The 18,622-nt window shown below is 39.6% G+C and overlaps 1 protein-coding gene across 1 annotated transcript in view; it reads left to right on the forward strand.

The window, feature by feature from the left end:
- The window catches only part of LOC138399874 (immunoglobulin kappa light chain-like), a 51,656-nt gene that overhangs the window by 8,487 nt on the left and 24,547 nt on the right, over positions 1–18,622 (forward strand). The gene's annotated exons all lie outside the window — the stretch shown is intronic.

Here is an 18,622-nt window from a genome sequence, read left to right on the forward strand (position 1 = left end):
TGGTTCTTCTAAATTAATTTTGCTTAGCTTCGATTCCATATTTTTCCATGCTGATTTGACAAGTAGAAGTATAACCTTTACGGCTTGTGTCCATTAGCAGAAGGATAATTTTGAAAACAGTTCCTCGAGGCTCATTTTATATAAGTTACTTCACATGCTTCAAATAAAGAATCTTTTAATTCCAATACAGAGATATTTTAAAAATCTAATTTCCAGTGTCCCAAAAGTCTTTTTAAATTCATTCTTGTTAGGATTTTTTTATTATAAAGTACACTAACTATGAAGTGGTATAGGGTTATTTGAAAATGGGCTTGGATTAGTCATAAATGTATACTGCAAAGTCTAAGAAAATAAAAATAAAAAGTAAAAAAAAACCAGTGTGTGTGTGGGGGAGGGCGGCTAAGAAAAGAAAATGAAATCACATAAAAGGTTCAATTTAAAACCACAAAAGAGACGTAAAGAGTGGAAGACCAAAACAGAAACAAAGAAGAGGGGCAACAAATAGAAAACAGTAACAAGATATTAACCCACCATACACCTATACCAATAATTACTTTGAATGTCAATGATATAAATGCAGCAACTGAAAGAGAGAGATTCTCAGAGTGGATCAAAAAACAAGACCCAGCTATGTGTCATGTGTAAAAAACCCTACACTAAGTATAAGACACATGTGGGTTAAATGTAAATATATAGACAGAGATGCTGTGGTAACACTAAATAAAAGAAAGCATAGGTAGGTATAGTAATTTAAGATGGAGCAGACTTCAGAGCAAGGAAATTTGTCAGGGAAAAAAGGGACATTACATAATAATAAAGATGTTCAGTTCTCTAAGAAGATATAACAATCTTCAACGTTTATGTGCCTAAAAGCAGAGCACCAAAACATGTGAGCCAAACCTGAGAATTGCAAGGATTAGATAAATCCATTCTTATACTTGTAGAGTTCAATGACCTCATGTCAGAAATAAGCAGATCCAGATGACAGAAAAGCAGTAAATACATAGTTGAACTCAAAAACACCATCAATCAACTGGATGTATGTGACATCTGAGGGTATTTAAATACAAAGCAAATTATTTTACTGAACCTTGAAATTTTAGCATTAAGCCAAACATTGTTAGCAACCAAACATGTGTTAGTTATAATGTCTCCATATAGTCAACAGCCTCTGCCCCTTACTTTGTCTTATATGGATAATTTGGGGGCAATCATTTTTCCTCGTATAGAATATTTAATTCTTACAATCAGTTTCAAATTTCAGCTAGGCCTCCTAGGATGCCATAATATAAGAGACCTAACAGTATACGGTTTGAAAAGGTTCCTAATTTTTTAGGGCAAGGATATGACAGTGGAGTAAGATCTGCCAACGGAGTTTCTAGCAAGTTATCATACCTCTAGTCTAGTTCTTTGTTAAGCTGTATAATTTTGTGTTGCTCAAAATTTATTTTCTTTCATTTTATTTACTACTGCTCATTTGGTTTAGGCAAATAGAGAATGGGGTCTTGAGAATCCAGAATACAATGGCATGTGAACATATCTGCTTCTCATAGTGTTTAGAGAGAATATATAGAATCAGAAGATAAAAACATCCACAGAGCTTTTCCTGAGCTTTCTGTTAATTAGGATATTTATCCACGAATTTACCCTATAGCTGGTTACCAACTGCAATAATTTAGAAAAGGTGGCCAACCTCCATCACAGGTGCCCCTGGACCAAGGAATTCACTCCAGCCAACCTGCAATGAAGGAAGCTACTTCTGCTGCATGGATTGATGTCAATCCTCAAGCAAGCACAAACTCTCACATTTAATCAGAAAGAAACTCCACTGGGGTCCAGGTCAATCCCTGGGAGGTGAATGGTCACCCTGCTTGTCTCCCCCTCAGCTAATCTAGAGAACGAAACAACTCCCTCCCCACTAGTGTTGAGCATCGGAGTTTTTTCTCAATAACAGCATGGAGTTGAGCTAGTTCATGAGTTGTGTGATATCTGCTGTTACCAGGTTAACTCTTTAAGAATGTTTGGAACAAGTGTTAGAGAAATGGTCTCTTCCTGGATCTAGTGAATTAAGTGCATAAGAGCACTCAAGTCAAAAGAACGGCCAGGGGGGAAAATCTGTGTCTCTTATGCTAGAGAGCTAATAGCCTCGTTTAAGGGGAGAGGAAAGGGGGAAAGTATTTTATGGTTCAGACAGTGAATATGAAAATCCTGGCAGTACTTGTTATACATGGTGATTATACTAACATGCTTACCTCATGTGTACAAGAGATAATGCACAAGGAACAAGGGATAATTTTTTTTATATTTTTTTTCTGAATTTTTATAGAAAAATCTTTCCCATGTCTATTGTTTTTCTTTTTGTCATGTTATTTGGGCCACCAGTGTGATGAGTCCACTCTTTAAAAGGAGATTCCATATATTAGAATAACAGGAACTCGATACAGTCTTTTAATGAGTCGGGGTGATTTGACTCTGTGACTGACCTTTTCCGGGGCCTGCATCAAAGATGTCACCATGGAATAGGGGCTGCGTCAGCTCTCTCAGGGGTCAGAGCTCTCCCCCCAAACCCCCATGGTTTTGGAGACTAGAGAAATAGAGAGACCTGTTCCCTACCTGGACCACAGTGGAGGGTAGACCTGTTGTACTGGGTGAGAAGAACTGCGGTAAGTAGGGCCACAGTGACGCGGTGGGGGGGTGAGGGGAGGGAAGCTCGCCACAGTCCTGTGATTAGGCCTCAATGTTCCAGTGAGCCTGTGCCTTTGCACCATAAACTTCACAAGTTTCCCAGTTTTTCTCCACCCTTAGTTGGGACAGGATGGATCTAGTGGACTGGAGTTGGTATTTCCCTTCTTGCAGGTGGAAGGCTACAGCTGGCTGGACCTGGCTGTTTTCTTCCCCCCAGTTCAGTTAGGCTCTGATAGAACACCAGCAGGTTAGACTCGGGTTAACTGGTTTCTCGGGGGGGCAGACCTTGTCAAGAACAGAGTGCTCTGACTGACTTCAGAATGGTTCCTCTGTCCCATCCCCGCTGGAAGGATGAGGAGACTTTCCTCTGACATTCACTGTGAAAATCTGGTTGTGCTTCTACTGGTAACACTCACAAAGGCGTGAAAGCCTCCCTTGACTGGCTCCCCTGGGTTTTTAACTCTCAGACTTGTCCACACCCAACTTCCAGCAATGCTTCAATACAATTCAGGTTTTCCTACCGCTCTACTGGTTCCTGAGGAGGTTTCTGCGCCAGCGTCTTTTGGTTCTATCAGCCTGTCTCTGTCTCCAATTAAGGGAGCAGTTTGCCCTGTGACATCACTTCTCTTATGGGTCTCGAAAGAGCTGTGGATTTTTCAGTTTGTTCAGTCTTTTACTTGTTGCTGAGATGGAGAGGCAACTGCCAAGCTCCTCTCATGCAGAACTGGAAACTGAAAGTCTATATCCCAGGAACTTTTGCCAGTTGAATTTAATTCCTCCTCATCAATATTTCTTAATGTTTTCACAGCTGGAATTGGAACGTGTTTGTGCGTGATTGTGCGATGTGTTTGTGTGTATGTTTTGTGTGCACAATTCTTCCCTTGCCTGCTGGTCACTCAGAGTGAGGACCATTCCCAGTGTCTTCTTTTCACTAGACATTTAGCTTTTTCAAAGCACACAGGTATTTGCCTTCGATTGCTGTGTAGTAGCCTCTGAATTTGACAGCGGATCCTGTCTGCACTTTGACCATCTCTCCAGGAGGGGGAGCCAGGAACACGTGGCTGTCCAGTCCAGGGTCCCCAGCAGCAGCGCTGGCAATCCCTGTAAAACTAGCAAGAGAAACAAGTTCCTCATTATCCCAAAACATCTCCCGGTCTCTGGCCACTTCTGTGGGAGTAGGTCTGGGCACGTTTCGCCCTCACAGTCAGCCTGTGGGGGCTGGTGAGGCATCAGATTCATTGTCATCAGCACAGCCAGGAAAGCCTCTGCCAGGACTCTGGTCCCAAACGACAACCTTGCCTGGTTCAGTGAGGGTCGGCTTCCACAGCGGCGTCCCTTCCCCTTGGCACCTGTGGCAGACCCCATATCCGAGCTGATCCAGCTACTGGGTGTGCTTAGGTTTACAGCCTGGATGGAAGATGGCTGGTTAGTGTCCTAAAGGTTTTCAGAGTGGAGATGATACTGAGGGCCCAGGGAAGAAATCATAATACCAGTAAACCAATACATTGGACATGATACCCAAATGATGACTCTCTTTGGTCATTCAGGGGGGTATTTTCCTCAAATTCTCTTTAACTAGAACAAAGGATTTTTCACACCAAACTTACTGATCTTCCGTGTCACCCTGGACTATTGAAATAGACCAAATGACCAAAAATTTAGAAAAGATTCAGATACAGGAGTGAAGATGGCCAGAAGAAATTTTACTGAGTGTGTGGAGGTAGCAGGGAGACAAAAATCCAGAGCTAGGACAAGATGGGAAGCCCCTGTGCTTCCAGTGCCTATGAAATACTCAGAATTTGCCAAGGCTGAAGGCCAAGCAGGTGGATTTCTGATTTAAAACTGAAATTCTCACTGGTGTCAGAGCTTTCTGTCTCCTGGAACCAAATTGAGAAGGAAAATTATACCAGACTTGTAACTAGAAAATCAGGGACTTGAATATTTTATCAAGAAGCTGGACATGTAGTTGAACATCAAAATTTCCTCCAAAGTCAACGGTTATCAAAGTTGCGGCATTTTCCATTTTTAAAGGGATTTTGAGAAGGAATGAAAGGCCTGGTGGAACATATTGATCCCAGAGGGAATGAATTCTTATTTTAAAAGAATACATGTATTGATAAACCCAAGTCAATTGAGCACCACACATATGAGCCAATATCATTTATTGTCAAATATTGGCACATTTAACAGTGAAGATATGCTATTAAAATTATTCTAGAACAACAAACTGAATCTACGACTGTCCTGGTTAACTAGGACTGACGGACTCCGTAACCCTGCACCATGTAGCTGTTACTTTCTCTTCAGAGCTGTACAAACAAAACCTCTCTCTCGGACTGGAGACCAGCATTGGGCAATTCAGAAACTAAAAAATATTGTCATTGTAATATATTCATGGTTGCCTGTTTTCTAGATACTGCTCATGGATGAATGAATATTTGGCCACATGTGAACATTAATTTATCAGCAAAGCACTTGGTGATTCAACATTAATATTTTCATTCTATTTTAAGGCTTCACAGATGACACTATTTATTTAGTGCTAAGGTTCCTACTATTTTTGCAGGTGAAAGTCGCCATAACCTGGCTCAATCAGAATGAGAACTCCAGTTTATTCCGGTGCTAGCAGAAACTGGCAATGGCCTATAATCCACTGGGCCATGGCATCTCTTGCCTGATTTATTAATCTCAGACAGATTCAGCACTACTTTTAAAAATAGATCGCTCTCATAATATATTGTTTCATGATGCTATAAATTATTCCTAACAATTTAATAGCCACCTTTTTCTGCATAATAATGGCAAGTGTGCATGTGCACACATGCTCACATGCACAAATGCAGACACAGACACATGGTCAGAGCTGCGACCACTCAGACCTAGTGGAGTCATTTCCATCCATATCCCCTGGGAGCTACTGTGAGGATGTCCAGATGAGCTAACTCTGAGACTGAGAGTAACTAACATTCGTGGAAAGAGCTCTGAATTATCCCTTCCCCTTCTGCCTTCCACCATGTCAACGCCAGAGCATCACAGAGCCTTCCTGGGGACTCCCTACTGGGTGGGGAGGACTGTGGCAGCTCATGGTCTGTGGCTGTTTCTACTCTTTCCTAATCGTTACCTGTCCAGCACTGATTTTGCAGGAGCAGCTCTCCTGTAACAGTGACACCCCAGCATTCTCTGTGATGGTTCCACCACCTTCCTGATGGCCCATTCTCAGGAACCAGACACGCACATGTGTTTATAAGACTGCTTCTCGGTCAGTTTCTCTTCTCTCTTCTCACAAGAGTAGTAAGGAAGGAAAAGAATAAATGTGAAATGTTGTCCCCCTAGGTCCCACCAAAGCCTTGCAAAGTTGTTAGAGGTCACACTGCAGAAGGACTTGATAATCTGAGGTTATACAGAAGCTGCGTAGACCACGGGGGGGGAGGGAGGGGCCTAGATATGCTTTCTCTATTTTATTTCCTAATTTACGTTCCAAGTTATCTGATATCTCTATATTTGCTGTTTCTGCAGTGTGAGAATACTTACATAGTCTTCTGGGCTGTTTGATGGGAATATCCCTCTCCTCAGATTCTACCTTGTAGATTTACTGAGTCTTACTATACAAATCTTTAACCATTAATAATTGCAGAATGTGGCTTGAGTGCTTATTGAGCACATATATATACTTATCTATTCTTAAACATCTCAATATTTTAAGCCTTCAATCCCTCCTTTTCTTTGCATTCAGGGGAAGTCGACATAATCCTGAACTTCACTGATGGATTCTGATTAATGAAAATTAGTATGTGTAATTATTATTGTCTCTTCTTGTTGTTCTGAGATGCTCAATAAAACTGAAAGAATGTACTTAAAATTCCATGCTCCCCGGACAGGCATCTCTCTCATGCCGGCAGCACAGAAAGCTGCATGTCATCCCTGTTACTGGCAGCCACTTTCCAGTCGTGAAGGTGGCTGATAAGTGAACCGACTGAGCATGACCGAGGAATGAGATGGAAAACTATTTGATATTACTTTAATTCGCTGACTCAACCCACCCTGAAACCCACCCTTTCTCCAACCCCCTCACAGGTTTGAGGCCGCTGAGCTGGAAGCCGGTTGACGGGAATCCTGGCTCCAGCCCTGCTGGCTGCTGGTTCCAGCATGAGTAGCCACTGGCTGTTCTGCTGTCTGTGGAGCAGAGGGTGACTTCCTCTCTTTGAGATCCTGCCAAAGATTTTGTTTATTGTGTGGAGACAGTATCGTGTGGAATTTAAAAATATATAAGAGAAAAGGGTATGGCCATAATCCCATGAATTGCTCTTTTACATCTAATGAAAAATCAATTTCCTAGGTTACAATATTTTGAAAAATTCTACAAAGGCTGATATAAGTATGTGTTCATGAGTATGGTAAATAAAATACCTTACTAAGCGGCTTTCAGTTGATTCCTTGTATTCTTTTAACCTCCAAGAAATATTTTTAAATTGAAATTATTCTATTAATGTAATGGTCTGAAATAAATCGAGTATCAATTATATCACTGTTCCCAGTGTCTTTGGGACTCTGTGTCTTGCTGTAGGAGAACATGGTGTTCCTCGGCTTCAGCTGCAGGAACGTGAATTAACTGGAAGTGAAGAGCTGCTTGTCTTCCACTCTGAATGGGACAATGGCTCCTCTGCCCACGAGGGCCTGTGCTGGACCCAGTTTTGGGTTCGGGACTGAGCAGATGGACAGACTCTGCCTCATCCACATGGAGGCAAGTTCACTGGTTAGTTCAGGCTCCAGCCTTCCACAAGGTTCCAGGCTCACCCCACCCCCATCCTTTCCAGCTCCTGACAACATATATAGACCTGGTTTAAAGGACATTTAGTCATGGGGCCAACGTCCCCTCCAGGCCACCCTGTTTCATCTTTTGTAAACCCACTGCTTTCTCTTTCTGAAAATGTTCACAACTTGAAATGCATTATTATTTATGATAATATAGAATCTTAATTTTAAGGGATCAAAAATATTCCTAACACCACTCACATCTTTACAGTAGGGGAACCCCAGCACCCACCCTCCCCTGCAAGCATCTCAGGCAGTCAGAAAGTGAAGATTCAATGAAGCAGGTCACAAAATCCCCTGAGATATGCTGGGGCTACCCAAGGAAAGGTTTTGCTGCCCCAGCTCCCACTGGGTGAAGTAAGAGCAGGTGTCCTCTCTGAGCATCAAGACAAGCTTTTCTGAGCAGATTTGCATGTTGACTCACTAGACAACAGTCCAGGTTTCCCAGAGCATCCCTAAAGGCAGCTTGTCAGGGGCCTTGAGGAGCAGCCTGTAGTTCAGCTCTCAGAGATGCAGCCAGGGTCTCCCCTTCTGTGGATCCTCCTGCTCTGGGTTCCAGGTGAGGGGGTGCAGAGAAATGTTGGGGAAACTCATTGTGGCATCATTGCTTTCTGTGTGTCTGGGTTCTCAGTCACTGGAATTAAGGCATTTGTGGTGAGTTAACATTACCCAGTTACCTGTTGTTTTCTGGTGACTCATAGTGTTGCCTGTGACTGTGGGTACAAGTGTCACCAATGCACTGGGCCTGCATCGACCAGCATCGGAAAAATAGATCCTTCAGGATGGTATTTTCATCCTAGCTTCTCATGTTTCTCCTGTTGCTTCTTAAAAGAAGAAATGGCCAAGGTTTCCCTCCATCTAGGGTTAAATTTGAAACAAATCAATAAACATATATCACGTCTGCTGTGTAATCTTATGTATTTCAGTCATTTCTGCTCTCTCTCTGAAATCTTCCCCAGGTTCCTCATGCCCCCCTCACAACCACACTGGTAATCACCAGTGAGACCCAGGAACAACTCTGCTCACCGTTAAACCTCCTCGATGTCTTATTTGATTTACATTATTGACAACCATACAGAGAACACCAGTGATACCAAAATCTAATGATGACATTACAAAGAGGAAAGTTAAATGCCAATATCTCTCATAAACATAGATGCAAAAATCCTTTAAAAATATAAATTCTTTTTGTCTTTCTTTCTCTCATAATCTATCATGACCAAGTGACATATATTCTAGAAAATCAAGGTTACTTTAACATTGGATGGTCGATTCATATAATTCATCATATTGGAAGAATCTTTTTAAAACTGTGTAATTATCTCAATAGTACCTGAAAATTGTTTGAAAAAAAATCAACAGCTATTTATAACAACCCTTAATGAGTATCCTACAGCAAACAGCATACTTACCAGTAAAATATTAAACATTTTCTCCTTTAGATTATAGAAAAGACTGAAATGACCACTATCACCTCTTTTATCCAAAATTATACTGGAAGTCCAAGCAAATGTGGTAAGGCAAGACAAAAAATATTATAAGTAAATAAAAGACACTAATTTTGAAAAGGAAGAAGCAAAATTACTTATTTGCTGATAAAAAAATTCTGTACATAAATTTTTAAAGAACTTAGAAATAGACCACCAGAAATAATAACTTAGTAAGGTCTCTAGATACAATGTCAATACATAAAATATTTATTGTGGATGAAAGAAGACTTTATTAAATGAGATTTTTTTTTCTTATTCACAGAGTAAAAGGCTCAATATTGTTAAGGTTTCAATTTTCCCAAAAAGACATATAGATTTAATGTAAACCAATTAAAATTGCCAAAGGATATTTTGAAGTTGATAAAGTGAATCTAGAATTTATATGGACATTTAAAGGACTGAGAATAGGCAAGAAAATCTTAAAGAAGATAAACAAATTCAGAAAACTTACAGTGTCAGATTTTTAGATTTATTATAAAGCTGTAGTAATTAAGACAGTGTAGTGTACTTTAGGTATAAAGATATTTAAACAGAGAAAGTCCAAAAAATAAAACCCACACATACACAACTACTAGATTTCTAACAGAGGCAATAGAATGGGGTATAGGTTGGGCTTTTTGTTTTGTTCTGTCTACTTTTCCAATAAATGGTGAAAATCAATTAGATGTGACATTGAAAATAAAATTAAAAATTAAAATAAAATCCTTGACCTACCTCATACCAGCCAAAACTATGTATTGGAGAATAAAAGGCAAGCCACAAACTGGGGAAAAAATCTTTGCAAAACACATATCTGATAAAGGAGCAGTATCTAAAAAAACAAACAAACAAAAAAACTATGTATTGGAGGTATATTATAAACTGCATATGAGAGTTAAAATGATGATACTTCTAGAAGAAAACATAGCATAATATCTTTAGATCCTAAAAGCAGGCAAAGATTTATTAAACAGGACACATATATAACACACAAGACAATCACAGGAAGAAAAAATGAGAGATTAGACTAGATTGTAATTAAGAAAAGTCACCTCCCAAAAAACAAGATACGCAAATGGCAATGGAAAATAAACAATGTAAAGTTGATCCTGTCTTTATCATCAGGAAAAGGTAAATTTTAACCAGGATACCAGTTCAGATTTATCAATACAGACATAATAAAGTGTCTGACAATACTAAGTACTAGAAAGGATTTACAGCAGCTAGAGCTTTTATACATGGTCGGGGGAGTGCAAATATGTTCACCATTTCCAAAAACTATTTGGCAGTGTCTACTGAAGCCATATCTGTGCCCACCCTACAACTCAGCCCATCCATTCCTAGGAATATACCCAAGGGAAGTGAGCGCACAAGTCCACCAAAAGCATGCACAAAATGTTCCTGAGAGCTGTATTAATAATAGTCCCAAACTGAAAATAACCAATTAATTGAAGAATGAATAGATTGTGTTATTTTCATATAATAGAGAACTTCTCAGTAGTAGAAAGGAAAAAATTACTGCCATACCAACAACATAGGCAAAGGTCAAAGAACATGTTGATCAAAGAAGCAAGACACCAGACTACATACTCTAGGGTTCCATTTATATAAATTTCAAGAACAAACAAAATCAATCAATAGTGAAAGAAAACAGAGCAATGATGGCCTCAGGCAGTGGTGATGGAGCATGGAATTGACAGAGGAGCAGCAGGAGGGAGCCTTTGGGATGCTGGGACAGTAGACATCTCAGTCTGAGTAGCAGCGGTGGAGATATGCTTATGTTTATATTCATTGAGCTGCACACTTTATATTCACTTTATGTACAGTATATACACTTTACTACATTTATCTATATCTAGAATTTTTTAATTAATTAATTAGAAGAAATTATGGAGTCAAAGTATCAGAGTATGAATATCAGAGTATCTGTGAGCATATTCTTTTCTTACAAACACTGGTACCTTGAGCAACCTAAATTCTGACAATCTCTAATTTCTGATCTATGGATAAGTATTGTGAGATTAACTCCACTAGGTTCTATGCCCTTAGTACAATATTCAACACATATTAAGTCTTCAAGACTTCAGTAAATAGCAATAGACGGAGTAGCAGTCGTTGTTGCTATTGCATTATTTCCCTGGACATGGGCTTCTTCTTCTTCTTCTTTTTTTTTTTTAAACCTAGTTCTCTGCATTTAAAAACACCTTTTCTCAAAGAAGGAATTCAAAGACCATGCTCTGGACAAAGTCCTTTGCATGCCTAATCTAGAGATCTCTTTTTGAAAATTAATTGAAGGTTTGTGTGTTTTTATTGTTGCAAAAGCAAGCTTCATAGGGACTAAAATCCCTTCCGGGTCCTTTCCCATGAGGTCTGTAGCCCTTCCTGAAAATAGACCCCGTACTTCTGAACACACCACAGGGGAGAGCGCAGCTGCAAAACCACATAACCCCGCTGCACAACTAGCCTGGGAGACAGGTTTATGCTAAGGGCTGAAACACCATGGGAGGGACTGTGTAGTCCTGCTGGCAGTCATAAGTGGCAGCATCATCAGCCTTTACATTTCTGATTGTGAGAATGAAATCTGTCCCAGACTGCAGCCCAGCAAACCGAGATGAGACACCGAAGTATAGGTTATCAGCATCATAGATGAGAAGCTTAGGAGGCTGGCCTGGTTTCTGCTGATACCAGCTTAAATAATCACTAATGCTCTGATTGGCCCTGCACTTGATGGAGACGCTGTCTCTCAGAGATGCCGAGAGGAAGTCTGGAAACCGGGTCAGCACAGCGTTCCCTGTGGTGGCTGAGAGGAAAGCAAAGGATATGGTCGCAGTTGTTAGCTAGATCCCACTCTATTTTCCAGCAGCATATTCCAGCAGCCCTGTTCCCCGAACCTAAGAGCGCTTGGGTCTCCAAACGGAGATCAAGGGTCAGAGATCCACAGAGACTTTGGGAGGATCTCACGTCTAGGAGAGAGAATTCCCATAATCTCAGGGGTGTTCCCTGCACTCCCCTCCTCACCTGGGCACCAGAGCAGCAGAAGGCAGCAGAGGTGAGTCAGGACACCCATGTCCAATCTAGGCCAGCCTGGGTCCGGGAACCACAGAACAGCCCATTCTGGAGGATTCTGAAGAGCAGATAATATGGGCTCTGGAAAAAACACGCAAATAGCGAAGGGTTGGGCAGATCTGGCCAAGCAGCCACAGAGCAGGTGGCCCTTTGGGTTCAGTTCCTTCTGCTGTCCACATAAGATGTGGGTGTCACATTCAGTCCCAGAGGAGTTTCTCCATGTTGTTTATAAGATAAAACCATCTCTAAGTGCTCTGGTCCTTATTTGTCCTCAGGGTCTGAAAGTCTGTGTTTACAATAGGGAATCTGCCTTCAAAGAATGGGGAAACACAAAAAAGTTAGTTGATCCCCCTAAGATTTAGACTTCAATATGAACATATAATTTCCCCTCTAGAATTGCACACAATACCATGTTCTAGAGATGAGTGTGAAGTATTACCTCTGGGTTGATATATTAATAGTATTATAATAGATATTTTTAGCCACTGGGGAATAAAAAACGAGGAAATGTCTTTGGAACAAATCCGCACTATGCTTCTTTGAGCTCTGTGCATAGAAGAGGCTCAGAGCTTACAAGAGCACTGTATTATGTATATTAACTTTCTCTCATATTCTATATTAACTTTTTAATCATTTGTCTCATTAACTTTCTCACGCTGCATTGTCATACATGGGGATAAATATGTCTTCTTTCTGCCTGGCACACTTCCAGTTTTCTCATTAATAGACCCACACTTTACTCTCATGAATGACCAACTTGAGTGGAAAAGTTGTATGGTCACTTTATATTGATTCTTTCTATTTCTAGCTTATTCAGATATGTCTTGATCAAAAGTTAGTAATGAATGTTTTATCAGATACCTTTATATCATCTGTGAATACAATTGAACATGTTTTCTTCTGTAACCTGTTATTGTGCACAATTACATCAGTGAACCATCTGGGCTCACTGGACCCACTGAAGGTCATCAGGACCATGCTTGACACACCCGACGGCTGCCTGTGTGGGGCGCAGCGTGGTCATAAATCACCTTCAACTCCAAGTGGCAGACTTTGTAACATCTTAGTCAAACCTTATTTTGGGGAAGGAGCTCTGTTTTTACTGTTTTTGTTCTTAGATAAAAGGACTGATGAGAGGGATGGTACACAGATCTGTACCTCCTTGGGTATTCTAAATTCCAGAATTTAAGTGATCTCTTCCATCTCTACACACTCCTCCACAGTGTGATTTCAGGTGAAATTTGACAAGTGGAACAAGGAGGTTAAACCAAAACGTCACCAGGTAATGGTATATGTCAAGGGTATAAGAGGAAACTCTTCAACCTTGGGATTACATAGTTGAATTACATAAAAGAAGGATGAGGATCTAACAAAAAAGAAGATACATTCTAGCGGTCATTTTAACAAGGACAAACAAGATGAAAAGGATGAAAGGCAAATTCTGGGAGTGTGAGCAGGGGCTGACTATTAAGGGTCTGTACCCAGTTGACGTGCTGCGCTCAGATCCTGCTTCCCCTACCATGGGAGGGAGGACTGAGGAGGAGCTGGGAGCACTCAGGATCGGTGGCTGTGCGGAGCATGAGCATGCTTACAGGGAAAGGAGCTGTTTTCTTTAAGGCTGTAATTTTGAATCTAGGCTGGATCCATCTTGGTCTTTGGTTTTGTTTTTCTTGGAGATGGAAGTGATGAGTGTGGCAAAAGATGGGGATTTGGCCATGTGAATTTACCTTCGCTTTAAAGTGAGATCATCGTCAACAGCTGGACACTGTGAGGAGGCCATTATAGCCTGCGACATATCAAGTGTGTCAGGCACAGCATGGGGGCAGCAGAAACTCCAGAAACAACAGAAAAAGGAAGTGAGATGCCTACGCGTGGAGAAGCCTCACAAAGACCAAAGGGCCACCTAGTTCCACATGCTGAACGTTTTCAGAAGCAACTGAGGCAAACCCACTGAGAGCATTTGGAGATTTTTGTAACAGGATATACCACTGTGAGAGGTAAATTATCGTCTTGTTGACAGAAATAATATGCAGCATCCTCAGATTCCAGATTATTAATTGTCAGAGCAAAATCTGTTCCATATCCGCTGCCACTGAACCGAGATGGGACTCCAGAAACGAGAGTAGAAGCATATTTAATAATGAATTTAGGAGATGCTCCTGGTTTCTGTTGATACCAGTGAATATCATCATCAATGTCTTGGCTGGCTTTGCAAGTAATGGTGATTTTGTCTCCTGGAGCCACTGATACTAATGCTGGAGTCTGTGTGAGTGTCGTTTCTGCCCTTGTATCTGTTTATGGAGGAAAACAAGAAAGATATATCAAATGCATATTTGGAGAGAATGAGGAAAATAAATTTCTTGTAAAAATGTAATAATTTGTGGAGATTTGGAGGACTTACTGCCACAGAGAAGAAGAAACGTTTCTCTTACCAGAGATCCAGAGAAGGAGGAAGCTGAGGAGCTGAGCCTGAAACCCCATAGCCTTGGCCTGGACCTGCAGGTGGTTGTCAGTTTCCTAACCAGTTTGATAGCATATATTATATGGCCTCAGAGATGTTAGGAGGTTATGTAAGGGAGAAATATGCAAATTATATGGTACATGGTAGAGAGGTTGGGGAGGCAGTGTTTAAATGGCAGAGTGCAAAACTTCACACACGAGCTGTGCACAGTTTTATCTTCCCAGCTATTCTTATACTCTAATGTTATGATTGGTGAAGCTTCCAGGGCAATTATTATTTTTACTTTCCTTTGCTTTTCTGCAACCAGACTCTTATTAATAGTAGGCCTCAGTGTTACATGTTCTGTGGTTCTGATCCTCAGTAACCTGCCAGTCATAGGCTTCATGGCAATATTCCTGACATCACCAACCATCACCCTTCTTTAAGCCCCACATGCAGTGTGTTACTCCTGATGGGACGCAGGGTCTGAGAGGCAGCACCATAACACCGAACACTTGGTTCCCTGATTACTCAGCTCTATTCCTCTTTGACATTAACATACATGTTAGTTCTACTGAGCTATAATTTCTTAACACCCTGAGAGTTGTTTTCATGTTTTATAATTTTCATTTTATTTTAACTACAGTAAATTATTGGCTTTCCAACGGAACTGGATAGAGGTAAAATGATAAAAATCTACATTTTTTAAAAACTACATGAAGACTTTGAAAACAGAAATCTGAAAATTATAGCTGCACATTAGGGGTAAAAGAGATGAAGAGTAAGAAATTAGGTTAGTATAGTCATTTTCAATAAAAAGTAATGTCATACTCTTGTTTGTCCTTAATAATTAGATTTACCTTATCCAGATCCATTCTTTTTTTATTTAAATACATTTATTTCAACCTATTGTTTTCATTTATTTATTTATTATTTATTTTCTTATTTATTTATTTTTCAAAATATTAACAGGTTATAAATGTTTTCATTACATGAATAGCTTTTGTAATGCTTTAGTCAGGACTATAAGTGTGCCTATAACCCAAATAATGTTCATTGTACCATTAGGTAGTTTTTTGTTCCGCCCTTCCACCCCATTTCCACAATCTTTATTTCTAATGACTTTTACTTCCCTCTGTGCAATCATATGCCCATTGGTTAATACCAATTTATTAGAAGGTATATGTGGAGTTTGTTTTTCCATTTCTGAGATACTTGATTAGGATAACAGTCTCTAGTTTCATCCAAATTACTGCAAAAGGCATTAATTCATCCTTTTTTATGGCTGAGTAGTACTTCATAGTATGCACATACCACATTTTTTTTATTTCAAAAATTTACAGGGATATAAACGTTTAGGTTACATATATTGCCTTTGTACCACCCAAGTCAGAGCTATAAGCATACCCATCCCAGGCAGTGTGCACCCCTCCTATTAGGTGTGCATTTACCCATTCCTTCCTCCCCTCTCCCACCTGCCAACAATCGATGAATGTTACTTCCATATGTGTACATAAGTGTTGATCAATTAGTATCACTTTAATAGTGAGTACATGTGGTGCTTGTTTTTCCATTCTTGTGATAATTTACTTAGAAGAATGGGCTCCAGGGCACCATCCAGGATAATACAAGAGGTGTTAGTTCGCCATTGTTTTTTGTGGCTGAGTAGTACTCCATAGTATGCATATACCACATTTTGTTAATCCACTCATGAATTGATGGGTACTTGGGTTGATTCCACATCTTTGCAATTGTGAATTGTGCTGGAGTAAACATTCAAGCGCAGATGTATTTTTGATAACATGACTTCTTTTCTCTTGGGTAGACACCCCATAGTGTGACTGCTAGATCAAATGGTAGTTCTACCTCTAGTTCTTTGAAAAAGCTCCATACATTTTTGCATAGAGGATGCCCTGATGTGCAGTCCCACCAACAGTGTATAAATGTTTCCTACTCTCTTCATCCATGTCAGCATCTACAATTTTGGGGCTTTTTAATAAAAGCCATTCTGACAGGTGTAAGAGGATATTTCCCTGTGGTTTTAATTTGCATTTCCCTGATGATTATTGATGTTGGGCATTGTTTCGTGTGTTTCTTGGTCATTTGTCTATCTTCTTTTGAAAAGCTTCTGTTCATGTTTTTGCCCACTTTTTTGGCATTGTTAGTTTTTTTCTTGCTCATTTGTTTGAGTTCTTTGTAGATTCTGAATATTACCCTTTATCAGATGTATAGTTTGTGAATATTTTCTCTCATTCTGTAGGTTGTCTATTTGTTCTGTTGATTATTTCTTTAGCTGTGCAGAAGCTTTTTAATTTAATTAAGTCCCATTTCTCTATTTTTGTTGTTACTGTAATTGCCTTTGGCTTCTTGGACATAAATTCTTTGCCTAGACCAATATCCAGAAGAGTTTTTTCTACATTTACTTCTAGAATTCCTTTGGTTTCATGCCTTACATTTAAATCTTTTATCCATCGTAAGTAAATTTTTTTTGAATGGTGAGAGATATGGATTCTTTCTTTCTTTCTTTCTTTCTTTCTTCCTTTCTTTCTTTCTTTCTTTCTTCTATGATATGGATCTATTCTTTCTTGTCCATGTGGCTATCCAATTTTCCCAGTGCCATTTATTGAATAGGGGTTCTTTTCCCCAGTGTGTATTGTTGTCTATTTGTCAAAGATCAATTGGCTGTATGTGGAAGGTTTTATGTGGGTTTTCCCTTGTGTTCCATTGATCTCTGTATCTATTTTGGTGCCAGTACCATGCTGTTTTGGTTACTATGGACTTGTAGTATAGTTTGAAGCCTAGTAATGTGATGCTTTTAGATTTCTTCTTTTTGCTTAAGATTGCTTGGGCTAGCTGGGCTCTGTTCTTTTTCCAAATGAAGAATAGACTCATTTTTTCTAGATCTGTGAAATATGATGCTGGCATTTAAATGGGGATTGCATTGAATCTATAAATCATTTTGGAATCTCTAAATTAACAATGTTGATTCTACTGATCCATGAGCATGATATGTTTCTTCGATTGTTTGTTGTACCTGTTATTTCTTTCCTCAGTGTTTCATAGTTCTTCTTGTAGCGATCTTTCACCTCTTTGGTTAAGTATATTCCTAGGTATTTTATTTTCTTTGTAGCTATTGTGAATTGTATTGAGTCTTTGATTGGACTCTCAGCTTGGCTGCTATTCATATATAGAAATGCTACTGAATTGTGTTCATTGATTTTATAACCCGAGGCTTTGCTTAATTTATTTATCAATTCCAGGAGTCTCTTAGAGGAGTCTTTGGGGTTTTCTAGATACAAGATCATATGATCAGCGAAAAATGACAGTTTGACCTCCTCTTTCCCTATGTGAACACCCTTTATTTTTTTCTCTTGCCTGATTGCTCTGGGTAGGACTTCCAGCACAATGTGGAATAGAAGTGGTGACAGTGGGAATACTTGTCTTGTTCTAGTTCTTAGGGGGAATGCTTTCAACTTTTCACCATTTAGTATGATGTTGGCTGTGAGATTCTCATGTACAGCTTTTATAATTTTGAGATGTGTTTCTTCTATGCCTGTTTCATTGAGAGTTTTTGTCATGAAAGGGTGCTGGATTTTGTCCAGTGCTTTTTCTGTATCTATTGAAATGAACATATGGTCTTTGTTTTGCTTCTGTTTATGTGGTGAATCACATTTATTGATTGAGGTATGTTGAACCATCCTTACATCCCTGGGATGAAGCCCACTTGGTCATGGTAAATTATTGTTTTTATATGCTGTTGGATTCAGTTTGCTAGTATTTTATTGAGGATTTTTGCATCTCTATTCATACGGGATATTTGTCTGTACTTTTCTTTCTTGTGCACTTTTCTGGCTTTGGTATCAAGGTGATACTGGCTCCATAAAATGAGTTGAGGAGGATTCCCTCCTTCTCAATGTTACGGAATAATTTCTGCAATATGGGTACCAGCTCTTCTTTGTAGGTCTAGTAGAATTCAGCTATGATACCATCTGGTATGGGGCTTTTTCTTTGTTGGAAAACTTATTACTGCTTCAATCTCACTGCTCATTATTGATCTGTTCAGGAGTTCTATTTCATCCTCACTGAGTATTGGAGGGCAGTGTGTTTTCAGGAATTTGTTCATTTCCTCTACATTTTCTAGTTTATGTGT

The sequence above is a fragment of the Eulemur rufifrons genome, chromosome 19 (assembly GCF_041146395.1).
Source record: "Eulemur rufifrons isolate Redbay chromosome 19, OSU_ERuf_1, whole genome shotgun sequence".
NCBI classification, from domain to species: domain Eukaryota; kingdom Metazoa; phylum Chordata; class Mammalia; order Primates; family Lemuridae; genus Eulemur; species Eulemur rufifrons.